We start from the raw sequence: 13,701 nt of genomic DNA on the forward strand, positions 1-13,701 counted from the left end.
TAGGCTGATATATTTATGCGTAAGTGTGTATATGTAACAAAGTTCCTTTGTTCTTATGAGGGAAAATACAAGTTGGCTGGCAATTTGAATTATGAATCATAAACTCATAATGGAGGAAAACATATACAGTTTTCAAAACACAGACTTAATGATCCCAATTAAAGGTATCTGATAATTAAGCAAGTGAAAAGATTAATTAAAAGATGGTAAATGAGATTATCATGAAAGTATTGTATATTTTTGTGTGTGGGTGTGTGTATAGCTTCTTGATACATCACTGTTCTAAAAAAATAAATCTGTCTTTTATTCAACATAGTAAGAGGATTTGAAAAATACCCGTAGTCAGCTAATTCCTAAGCCATGGTGTGAGTTCTTAAAATATTTTATAACTATTATTTTCAGCATTTAATGAACCATTCTAGGAGCAAGCTGACTTTGAGATAATTTATTATAGTGCAGTCATGCTATCTATTCTCCTGTTCAAAATGTTTGTTACTACTTCATTACATAATTAGTAAGATACCAACATTATTTAACACCGTAACATTTAAATTCTCCATACTATCATCTAGATATATCTCTTCCTTTTTATTACTCACCTGCTTCCTCCTGACTTGTAGCCCATGTTTTAGCTAAACTCCCACTTCACTGTTCTCTATATCACTACCAATTTCCTTTCCTTCCCACTTAATTTCTGGTTGTACCCTTGAATGAAGAAATTCTACATACCTGTCTGTAGAAATCATACCCATTTTTTTTAACTCAAGTGAAATACAACTTCTATGAAGTCTTTCTTGACTCTGAAATGATGCCACTCCTTCCTATGAATTCCATTGTACTTCATAAATCATGCTACAGCTGTGTAGCCAGCTATTACTTGAACCTTACAGGTCATCACATGTGTTTGATTTACGTCTGAGCCTCACCAAGCAGAAGCAAATCAGGGTCTCTCCTCAGAGCCATGGCTTCTCTTAGGGAGACCTCTGACTAAAAAGGAAGGATCTGGTTAGGGCCACACCCATTATCCCTACTTACTCGGATTTCACTTCTGAACACTCAGTAGTATCCATGGCAAATACAGCTTCCCAAATGCAAACAGATTCCTCCACATGTTGTCTATTTCCCCCCTTCATTCCAAATTTGTTTTACTAACAGCATGAATCCAAGGGGATTCTCTGATCCTTTATAAAGTCTAAGGTTTTCTAGTGAGGTTCCACAGTAAGTCAGTTGTGCATTTACTTAATCCTTTTAGATTTGATGTACAAACTTTTTCATAAGATTATCTGGCATGAATTCTTGAACAAAATTCTCAGTTTTTAACGTGTACATAGGAACATTTTGTCCTTCTTTTGATGTATATACTTGTTTCCAAAATTTTGATTTATATATATTCAAATACCTAAAATATCTGAGTTCCTAAATTTATTTCATCACGGTTTCCTCTGTACCCTCACTTAATACAAGTGAATTCTATCTTTTGGTCTTATACTGGCCATTCTGTTAACTGTGGCTACTTTCCACAAGAAATTACTAATCGTTCTTTTAAAGATGTGTCTTTTATACCTGTAGTGAAGTACTGAAGAACTGTTGGAAAGAACATATCTTGCACTACTCAGGGTCCTTTATCATTTTCATCTACCCACCATGCTCTGTGCCCCTTCCCCAAACCCCAGTCCTGACATATGATCTCAACCACAGCCACTACCCTAAGAAATGCAGCCTTGCTTCCTGGGATAGCATCTCATTTGCAGTGAGCAGACCTAAGAGGTCACCTTCCTTTATCATCTAAGGACTCCAGTGATTAACATTGTTCTGCATCATCTTATATTTATGCTAATTTCTATTGCTTAAAGAACAGAGACTTGGAATTAGATTACTTAATTTAAAACCCACCTATGTGAGGTGCCTGGGTGGCTCAGTAGGTTAAGTGTCTGCCTTTGGCTCAGGTCATGATCTTAGCATCCTGGGATGGAGCCCAGCATTTGGCTCCCTGCTCAGCAGGGAGTCTGCTTCTCCCTCCCCTCTCCCCCAACTCATGCTCACTCTCTCTCTCTCTGAAATAAATAAATTAACTCTTAAAAATAAAATCCCACTTATGTGCTGTGTGGCCAGAACAAATTATTTAAACTCTCTGTTTTTCATTTCCTATATCTGTGAAGTAGAGACAATAATAGTAGCCACTTCACAAGGTGATTGTAGAAACTAGGATAATTAACATATGTAAAAGAAACTCAGAACAGAGTTGAACTAACAGTAAGGCTATGTAAGTGCCAGCTACTAATACTATGGTATTGTTATTGTACTAACTCTTGAGTATAAAATTGCAGTCTCCTAAAGCTCCACCTTACACACCTCCACTACCTTCAAAACAACTATCATGGAGCCTTATTCACAGTCGATGCTTAATAACTATGTATATAACTAATACATCAAATGGATTGGAAAGCTCAGCTTAGAATCAAGATTGGTAAAGCAATATTTCAGAAGCTACTAAAATAGAAGGCTACAAGGGTATAGATAATGAGAACACTTGAGTAATCAGCATTCCTTTCTGAAAAAAAGTAAACTGACTTTGGGAAAATAAAGGAATAAATACTTATTGTAGAAAATGAGACCCTACAAGTAGGGCTGGGGGAGGGTTAGGGATGTTCTGCAGGTGCACAAAAGAGGATTTCCTCATAAATGACTGAAGGGAGAGGAGGGATATAATTAGGAGGATGGATGTAAAAACAGTGTGCTTATACTCAGCAGTTTAGTTCCTTCCAGGCGCACTATAAGTTTTGGAAAAATTCAGGGGCGCCTGGGTGGCTCAGTGGGTTAAAGCCTCTGCCTTCAGCTCAGGTCATGATCCTGGGGTCCTGGGATCAAGCCCCACATTGGGCTCTCCACTCAGCAGGGGGCCTGCTTCCCTCTCTCTCTGTCTGCCTCTCTGCCTACTTGTGATCTCTGTCTGTCAAATAATAAATAAAATTTTAAAAAAAGTTTTGGAAAAACTCGGTCCCCACCTGTCAACACACGCACAGCTTTATGCCAGTGGACCCATCCTCTGCCTAAGAAGTGAAGAGTCTGGGCTTGCTGAAAGAATGGATGGATAAGAGAGCCCAAAGGCAGAGGTAGAGAGAAGCAGAAGTACATAAACTAACAGGAATATAGAGAAATTATGGAAAGTGTCTGAATTTTGACCAATTTAAAAAAAAAAAAAACAGCAGATGCAGTAAAGCAATCTAAATTTGCATGGAGAGGCTACATAGGTGATATTGGCTTTAATTTTTTTTTTTTTTTAATTTTTACGTTCAGGGGCCTATGGGTGACTCGGTTGAGCATCCAACTCGTGATTTTGGCTCAGGTCATGATCTCATGGGTAGTGAGTTAGAGCCCCTCATCAGTCTCTGTGTTCAGCAGGAAGTCTGCCTGAGATTCTCTCTCCCTTTCCCTCTTCCCATCCCCCTGCTCTCTCTCTCTCTTTCTCCCAAATAAATAAATAAATCTTAAAAAAATTAAAAAGCTTACTCCCCTTTCTCAGTGAATAATGATATCTAATACTGGTATGGTAAACATCTATGAAGTCTCTCCCCCTTAACCCTTCTCTTTTGGGCACTATTTATGATGAGTTTTGTGGGCATAAACACATTAACACAGGGTAAACTTGTTCTCTGATTTCCAGCCTAGTGGTGGACACCTTACCAAACCTTAACCCTGAAGGCCTTTCCCAAGTTTTCAAGAACTGAATTTGTGAGAGTCTTTTTTCTTCGCTAAAATGTAAACTGTAGAGCTCATGAGCTCTCAGTGAGGAGGCATATTCTGGCCCATAGAGCAAGACTCTACATACTGCAGTGAAATAAAACTAGTCTTAAAATAAGGAGGAAAAGAATGACACGTTGTCATGAAAGCCAGTCACTCTAGGTATTCTCCCTGCTGTTCTTAAATCTTAGTGTTTAAGTCTTTCTTGACTCCCAAGTTACACAAATATTCCAGCAGTAGGTCAAACTAGATCAAACTGAATTGCTATTTCTTGCTTACAAAATAGCACACACTCAAGTAATCTCTACTAAGTAATATGTTTACTATTTGATTACATATAGACTTATTTAAAATATTTTCCATAAAATCATAGGAGCTATGTAGTTATAGCCCAAATCACTATAATCCTAAACAATGAGTATCCTGATAATAAGTAAATATTTTAAAATAAACATTGCCTAAATTTATAAAAGAAATACAAACTTCCATTATATAAGACTATGATCTCTATAATAATAAATAGTATGTTTATTCATTGTCTCAGTAAGAGGTTATAACTTCATAGTGGCCTTTATATAATTTGTATGCTACCCCTTTCCAAACATTATTTGATGTAACACATTAAGATTTGTTGTGTAATAACATTTATATAGTTTCTTTACTAAAGGATTTCTAAGTGTTTTTAACATGCTAATGGAAACCCAAACCTTCAGGATAAGGCTACTGAACACAGTGTTTTCCCAGACTTACTCTATCATGGTTTTATCATTTCTTTTTTTTTTTTTTTTTCTGATCTCAGACTAGTCTCTCATGGGGCTAGAGTTGAAACATAGTAATACACAGAGCTGAAATATATTTTTATGTAGAAAAAAGGCAGTGTAACAAAGGAATACACCTGAGGATCATGCCTTGAGAGGAATTTTGGAAGTCCCTAAAACTCCAACTTTCTTACCTCTCAAATGGCCTCACTTGAAATAATAGTAGTAATTATAAACATAACAATTAGCATACTTAGTAAGTGATTGTTAGTGCCAAGTTCTGAGCATTTTACAAATTTCTTCATTTGCTAATTTAGTCATCACAATAAAACTGGTAGGTTGGCACGATTATTCACATTTTACTGGGGGAGGAAAGCTATCCTCATAGTGCAGGAGGTGGGATTCTAAACCTGTCAAACTGAATGTAGCATCCAAAATGTAAATAACAGACGGTGAGAGGTTGTCTTAATTAGCATTCACTTAGAGTTTTATTAGATCCAAATCCAACAGCAAAGTTAGTTGAGAAAAAGGCACAGAGAAAATGGAAGATGTGGCTGATATATAAAAGAGAAAGTGAAGAAAATTAGAGCGTGAAGAAGGAAATTTGCCTAGAATAAATGGGTCCTTGGAGACTCAGGTGCAGAATGAGGGCACAGTTAGCTATCAGGGACCTGGTGAAGAGGAGGAACACGGGCGAAGTTTGCCTTTCCTGAATTTGCACGTTTATGGGGATAAAACTTAAATGGAAGAGAAGTGGGGATTCTCAAGTCATGAACTGGTCATTATAAATCTTTTCTTGTTCCTTCTCACAGCTGGTCTCTGGCAGCCCAGTGCTTATCAAAGGACTGGGTCTACGGAGAGCAGTGATAAATGCTCTAGGGTTTGGACACAATTGAATTGAATGGATGTGAATTGAATTGATTTGAATCAAATTAAACAGACTCTAAACTGCTGGAAAAACTATTTCTATTCAGATAATTTTCAAAAGAGTTTGGAAAATTGCCTAATTTAATGTCCTCTGATGAAAGGTGAATCCAGTGCACATCAAAATGAAACCCAAGAGAATGTGCAGCTCATGAATGGCTCACATGGGATGAAGTCCTAGTTTTCTGATTTCCTGCCCAGCTTTACTTCCACTATGCAACACTATATAAAAACTCTGTGATCTATAACTCTAAAGGATAATAAGAAGGGGACAAGAATGAAGATAATTATTCCATCTATAAATAAAGATCACAAAGTTATGTTGGAGAATGGATTGCTAAGTGCACTACCTAAAGTCATGTTTCCATAACATGTTTCTAATTTTCAAAGAAAAAGTGGCTTAGACAGTCCACTGTGACTTGCTTTTACAATCAGAATTATTTGAATGCTATGAATGAAGATATAAATGAACTAAAATAAAAAGGGAAATAGGTAATGGCCTCATTGTCATTTTTTGAATTATTATCACCATTTCTATTACTAGTGTCAACTTTTTGTAGAATCACCCTGATGAAATCAGCCGTGATCATGTAATTTAATTTATCATCTTCACAATTCACATTAAATACTGGCAGCTTTAAAATCAATCAAGATAATGTGAAAAAACAAAATTGAATGTGAAGATATGAGTTTGTGATAATGTGCTAAATTGTTTGAGAAGAGATTATGGGTATGACAATTTATCTCTCTATTACTCCACCTTGACATCTTAGAAACACCTTATGAAGCAAAATCCGTAAGATACTGTAATTCAGAAAAGAGATATTTTTTGTTATTTTAAGTAGTTCTCCCAGGAAATGATACCATCTTTTACAACATTTCTTGTAAGATAGGTGGATGAGTCTCACATATTATATGTGAGAAAAATTAATATGTAAAATTTGATGAAGACCTATTTGCCCAGACTAATCACTACTCAAACTCTAATGATTCCTAGTCTGTCCACAGTGAGGCGGCACTCTCCAGGAAAATGAAAATCGCATCTTCTCTAAAACTGCATAGAGTGCAAGTGACCACAGACTGCTTTAGAAGATGGCAATCATGATTTGTGGGGTATAACAGACACCTAGGTAGAACTGACTTATGTTTAATGAGGTAAAGTAATCTCATAATTGGATTTTTAAAATTCTAACAAGACCTAAGATATATTCACAATTGTAAATGTGTTTTGTTTTGTCCTTTTTCCCCAAATTAATGATTTTTAAAACATAAATCTTTAAATATTTTGCACATGACTTAAAAAATACTTGTCACTTTTGATTAATAAACAAATTTAGAGGGAGAGAGAGGGAGAGAAAGAGTGGTTGCTAAGGGCTGAGAGGATAGAGAAGGAGGGATTACTCAAACTTTCAGTTACAGATGATCTATAGGTGAATAAAATGGGTAAGTACAGTATAATGCCTGTAGTCGACACTACTGTATTATATACTGAAAATTTTGCCAAGGGTATTTATCACAAATAATAAAAATATATAAGGATATATACAATATAATATATGGTAGGAAGAAAGGAAGAAGGAAGGAAGGAAATGAGGGAGGGAGGGAGAAAACTTACGGAGGTAATGAGTTAGTTTATGGGATAGAGTGTAATGATGGTTTAATAGGTGTATACTTATCTCCAAACCCATTTAAGTTGTGTACATTAAATATATTACAATTTTTAATGTCAAATATACCTCAATTAAGTTTTTTTTAAGTGTCAACTGTTTACATATGTTACTTTATATATCTTACTTATTTTGGAATTTTCTGAGTAACTGGTGCTCTTCAAATCTACTTTTAACATTACATATTTTCCTAACAGTGCTCCACTGCTTTCTGGTCTTTCGTTGTTGTACTGCCTCTCATCCAGCTAGACCTAAACCTCTATATGTGATGATCATGTAAACTGCCATTTCTGGTTCTTCTCAGTCCCAGAACTGAATGTGAACCATTTCCTGTTCCTCTATTATCCAGCCCTTCTTCTACAGTTGACCTGCCCCAGTTCCTATACACTTGTTTTTCTGGCCAGTCTCAACATAGTCCATCACATTTCTCATACATTTTTAACATATATGACATTTTGTAATGAATAGATAATCTCAGAGTCCATGTTGAACTGTTTTTGTGACATCAAAATATCCCTGATACTAAAGACAAAAAAGGAAGTATGAGTTTAAAAACATACTGAGCAATCTCAAGAACAAAGGTTAAAAAGTTATTCATTAAAATATTAGTAAGTAGAATGCAGCAGTATATTAAGTACATTGAGAAAAAGTATTATTTCCTCCAGAAATGGAAGGCTGTTTAATATTAAGAAATCTATTGACATGATAAAAACATGTTAAAATTCTGCAGTAAATCAAAATGAATATGATGCATAGCTGAATCATGTAACACATGTCCATTTAAGTCAGGGACAAGACAACAAATAATCTTATTTATCATTAGTTAACATTATTTTTCATGTATTAGCCAAGAAGATTCTTGGAAAAAAACACCATTAATACTAACAGATGATATGACATTTACTAACAAACCCAGAAGAACTGACCAATAAAGAGAAGTGTTAAAAATTTAGTCAAGTCTTCTAATGATTGAACACAAATTAGATACAATTTATGTGACCTTAAGACTTTTTAATGGCAGCAATAAATGTCAACTTTGAATGAATTAACCTAACAAAAAACTTTCACATTAAACTTAACTGATAAGTAGAAATTGAGATGTCAACAAGTAAAATGAAAATAGTGCATTTATACACTGACTACCCCAGTTTAAATCTGTGAATTTTTTAAAAAATTAGTTCTAGATAACTTATTAAACCATAACTGACAAGAAACTAATATACAGTGTAAAATTCAAATGATGATGAGGGGCTTGTTTTATCAAAATATAAAAATTTATCATAGATAAACAAAAATGTAACTGTGATCCTGGTACAAAAATGTACAAATAGATAATGAAGCAGTTGTGAAAACCTCCAAACAGACTTAATTATATAGAAGTTTTTCATAGTATATAAGCATCACTTTATAGTACATAGCATTGCTTTATTAAAGCATAAATTAGAAATTTATGAAATAAAAATTACAGAATACATATGCTTCTCTACCTAACCTTATAGAAAGCTACTTTTTTAAATTTGAGGTAATCATCTCTTTGCCATTCCTTTATATAAACTACAACTATGTAGTTTATACAAAGGTACCTATTCCCCCTAAAAGCATTTTTTCCTGTTTATGCTAGACTCATGTATAAATGGAATCATATCATAGCTATGTTTCTCTATTATTTGCATTTGCTCCATTGTTTGATATCTTTAAAATATTGTTACAGGCTGATCCAAGTGTAGTGCTATTCACAATTAATTGATGACAGTCAGTTATAGACTTCTTTGTTCCTTCTGCACTCCCACAGTTTCCCTTGACTAGCCTTAAAAAAATGTTTTTATTCATTCTACTATGGTGAAGTTTTAAGTTGCTTTTAGGATATTTTTGCTGGTAAAGTTTTAAGTTGCTTTCAGGATATTTTTGCTACTACTACTGTTATCATTATGGATATTCTTGTATATGTCTCAGAAGTTCATGTAGAAGAGTGCCTCTTCTCTAGACTTTGTACATAAAAATGAAATTTCAGGGCTATCGTGTGTGTGTGTGTGTGTGTGTGTGTGTGTTAACCTTTACTAGGTAATACCAGGGTGTTTTCATAGTGGCTGGATCAATTTACACTCCCCAACAACAGGGTATCATAATTCCTACTATTCCACATAATTGCTAATATTTAGTATCATAAGACTTATTACATTTTTTGCAAATCTTTTGGGTGTGAAATGTTTCATTACAATTTTAATTTGCATTTCTCTAAGTGTTAATATCTTTTCATATTTTTATTGATCATTCATGTTTCCTTTCTGGTTAAATATCAGTTCATGACTTTTGCTCATTTTTATTTTATTTTATTTTTTAAAGATTTTATTTATTTATTTGACAGACAGAGATCACAAGTAGGCAGAGAGGCAGGCAGAGAGAGAGGGGAAAGCAAGCTCCCTGATGAGCAAAGAGCCCGATGTGGGGCTCGATCCCAGGACTCTGGGATCATGACCCGAGCCAAAGGCAGAGGCTTTAACCCACTGAGCCACCCAGATGCCCCCTTTTGCTCATTTTTTATTAAATTATTAGGCTTAAAAGATTAGGAGTTTTCTATATATCATGTGTGCTATTCCATTTTGAGTAATTTGTATTACAAATGCCAGTTTCCAGATTAGGTCTTACCTTTTCACATTTTTTTTTCTTTTTCACCTTTTTATAATGTATTTTCATCAATAGAAGTTTTAGCTTTTAAAACTATTAAATGTTTCAATATTTTTATGGCCTTTTTCATGGGTTTTATTCTTTGAATATTAAGAATCCCTACTCTAGAAGTATAAAAATATTCTTCTATGTTTTGAAATGTTTTTCCAAAATTATCTTATACATTTTTTCCACATGGTTTACCAAATGTTTTAGTAAAACTTATAGAAGAGTGAATTTCCCCAACAAATCTGCAAAGTTGGCTATGTCATAGCTTATGAAATAAGCTGAAAATCTTTACCAAATTTTCTTAATGAGTATCAATTTATAATAAATCAATAACTAGTTGGACATAGTTCCCTCCTCTAAATAGATAATTTCTTTTTTAGGATTATTGACAATATCTGGCTTTTGTTCTTCAGCATAAATTTGAGAATCAGCTTGATTAGATCCTCTAAAGCCATATTGATATTTTATTGAAAATTCAGTGAATCGGGACTAAATGACACATTTAGGATACTAAGAATTTATTTTTTTTCCACAAACATTGCATAACTCTATTAGGCACTTTTAAATTCTTTTACTGTATATTTTTTCAACATAAAAGTCTTATATGCCTCTTATTAAATTTAGTCCTTCTTTTGTTCTTTTTGGTAGATTTAAATCTTCCATATGTCACTGTTTGGGGTAAAAAACCAAACATTCTCTTTGTTGCTATGGTATAGAAATACATATGTATTGAGCTTATTACCTAGCAATTTTCCTTTATAGTAATTCTGTTAATTTTTCATATTTGTTAATGATAATTTTGATTTTGCTCTTGCTTGTTTAAATCTATTATTTTTCTTAACTAATGCATTATTGAGGTCTATTAGTAAAATTTTGAATTAGGTTTTAATAAGGATACTTTTAATATTTCATAAGTTTCATAATTTCATAATTCATAAAAATATTTAATAATTTCATAATATTTCATAATAACAACAAACTCCTGTTTATTGTTTTCATTTTTACTATTATTTTATAGAGCATTTATATCAAGTTAAGAAAGTTACCTTAGGGCACCTGGGTGGCTTAGTCATTAAGTGTCTGTCTTTGGCTCAGGTCATTATCCCAGGGTCCTCGGATCGAGCCCCACATTGGGCTTCCTGCTTGGCAGGAAGCCTGCTTCTCCCTCTCCCACTCCCCCTGCTTGTGTTCCTTCTCTCGCTGCATCTCTCTCTGTCAAATAAATAAAATCTTTTAAAAAATTTTACCTTAAATTTCTGTATCTGAGAAGTCTAAATATAATACAACAATACTCAAATCCCAGTGTCTAAACATAATAAATTTTTGGTTATATCACAGTTCAGAGCAGGTTGGTGTAAGAGGCTCTCCTTCATGCGTCCATTCAATGATCTAGGATCCTTTTATCTAGTGGTTCTTCCATTCCTTAGGTCTTGGGAGTTCTTTGCTGCATTCTCCATATAGTAATCCCCTCTTCTCTGCAGGGGGTGTGTTCCCAGATGCTAATGGGTACTTGAAACCACAGATAGTATCAAAACCTATAGATACTATGTTTTTTTTTATATGTATAATAAAGTTTATTTTATAAATTAGGTACAATAAGAGATTAACAACAGTAGTAGTAATAAAATGATTATAATAATATGCTGTAATTAAAGTTATGTGAGTGTGGTCTTTCAAATTCCTTACTGTACTATACTCATCCTTCTTCTTGTGAAGATGTGAAATGATAAAATGCCTACATGATGAGATGAAGTGAGGTGAATGACATAGGTATTATGACATAACATTAGGTTATTATTGATTTTCTGACAATACATAGAAGGAGAATCATTTGCTTCCAGACTGCAGTTGACTATGGGTAACTGAAATCACAAAAAACAAAACTGAGAAAAAGGGAAGGGGGGGACTATTGTATTTGCCTGACAGACACCAAGCAAAAAGACAGAAAATATAGAGATCCCCTGGGAGGTTCTACAGCCTTGCCTAGAAGTGGCATTCATGACATCCATTGGTCAGGAGACCATACACTTACATGGCCCCTTATCAGTGTGAGGGACTTTCTCTTAAAGCAAACATCTCTCATTGTAGCTTAGCAACTGTCTACAATGTAAATGTATACAACTTTTTTTTTTTTAAGATTTTATTTATTTATTTGACAGACAGAGATCACAAGTAGTCAGAGAGGCAGGCAGGAAGAGAGAGGAGGAAGCAGGCTCTCTGTGGAGCAGAGAGCCCGACATGGGGCTTGATCCCAGGACCCCGGGATCATGAGCCCAAGGCAGAGGCTTTAATCCACTTAGCCACCCAGGTGCCCCAATGTATACAACTTTTAAAAATACCATTTATAGCAGTTCTGCAGAAGCATGCATACCCATTGGCATTTTGTCCAATTAGAGTGGTGGGACACATGGAAAGAATAATTTTAGAGTCTGAAAAACTGTGTGCTTATTCTATTTCTCAGGACTTCAAAGCCTAAGTTTGAGATTAAATAATCTCTAAGTAAATAATATCTAATTCCTTCAATCACTTGTTAGATGAAAATTTATTTTTTCCACAATGATGAGTTCTTCATCATAGATTTATAATAGGTTTTTCCAGAATGTGAGGTAAAGGTAAGATATCCTTAAAAGCAATTACTAATAATATTGTCTTTCATTATTGGGAAAATGCAAATACCTGCCTTACACAGACTATTTTGACTTTCAACACTCAAGGAAATCAAACTTTACGAATGAAGTCAGTGATTATGCTTCGAAGAATGGTTCTTCCAGCATGCCTTTTGAAAGATTCATATTTTTCATCCAGCATCACAGAAATAATATGATAAACTCTAAAAATAATTACATATTATTTTAACATCTTAATTAAATTAAAAGCCTCAAAGTTGTACAGACTGTCAATAAACACTTAACTAATATGGTAAAGCACTTTACCATATGCTAAGCATTAATATGTTTGCTATATAGTTGGCAAAAAAAAAAGGCATAATCATTTGACATCATGGCATAACCTTTCTTAAAATATAATTGAAAATTTTATTAAAGGATTTCTCAGTAATGATTCTTCTGATAAGAAGGAAGAATAGCCAAACTAGATAAATTGGTAAGAGTCTAATAAAAAACTATTTACAAAGCGTGTACAATGCTCAAACAAACCAAAAATGGGCAATGTAGAACCCCTGAGGCTAGTAATGTTAATTGAAGATCTCACCATCCCTAAACCTGAAGGAAGAGGGGAGGGAATTATTATTAGGAATATGAGCAGGTAACAGCATGGAGAGGTCACCTAAAGGAACCCTGATCTTTGCAAAGCCAACTCACAGTAATGTGCAAAGAAAGAACCATCACGATCAATTTTATAATTGAATTTTTAGAGAAATATACCTTTCAAACTTCAGTTATGTACAATAAAACTTTAAACGTACCAAATTTGTCAAGATTAGGAGGTCATGGTAGGTTTCAACATTATTATTCTTTAAAAGTTAATGTTCACATTTAAAATAAAATTTTATGCCTTAATTTGAGCACTGACCTCACTCTCTTCTTTCCCGTATCCTGTTGGTGTCCGTTATTGACCAAGCCCTAGACACCAAGTGAGCTTATTGATAACCGCCTATTTAGTCAGAATAGAGAAGGATAAAGATCACTCTAGAGGTCAAACAGCAGATATTTAGCTCAGAAGAGCAGCTCTGCCTAATAGTAAATCAAGAAGTTATGGAGTAGATGTCTTGGTGTGAATCTACTACTTGTCTCCATGACCTTGGGAGAATGTCCTAATTTCCCTATCTCATTTATCCTATTCATAAGAGCAAGCAATTGCATGAGTTATCTTATGAGACTATTAGAAGTAAATGAAGGAGTACATAAAACTGAGGACATACTTATAGTAGACAAGGATTACCTATATTTATTATTGTATAACATCACTAGTAAAACCCT

The sequence above is a fragment of the Lontra canadensis genome, unplaced genomic scaffold (assembly GCF_010015895.1).
Source record: "Lontra canadensis isolate GAN:19392208 unplaced genomic scaffold, GSC_riverotter_1.0 scaffold14, whole genome shotgun sequence".
NCBI lineage: Eukaryota > Metazoa > Chordata > Mammalia > Carnivora > Mustelidae > Lontra > Lontra canadensis.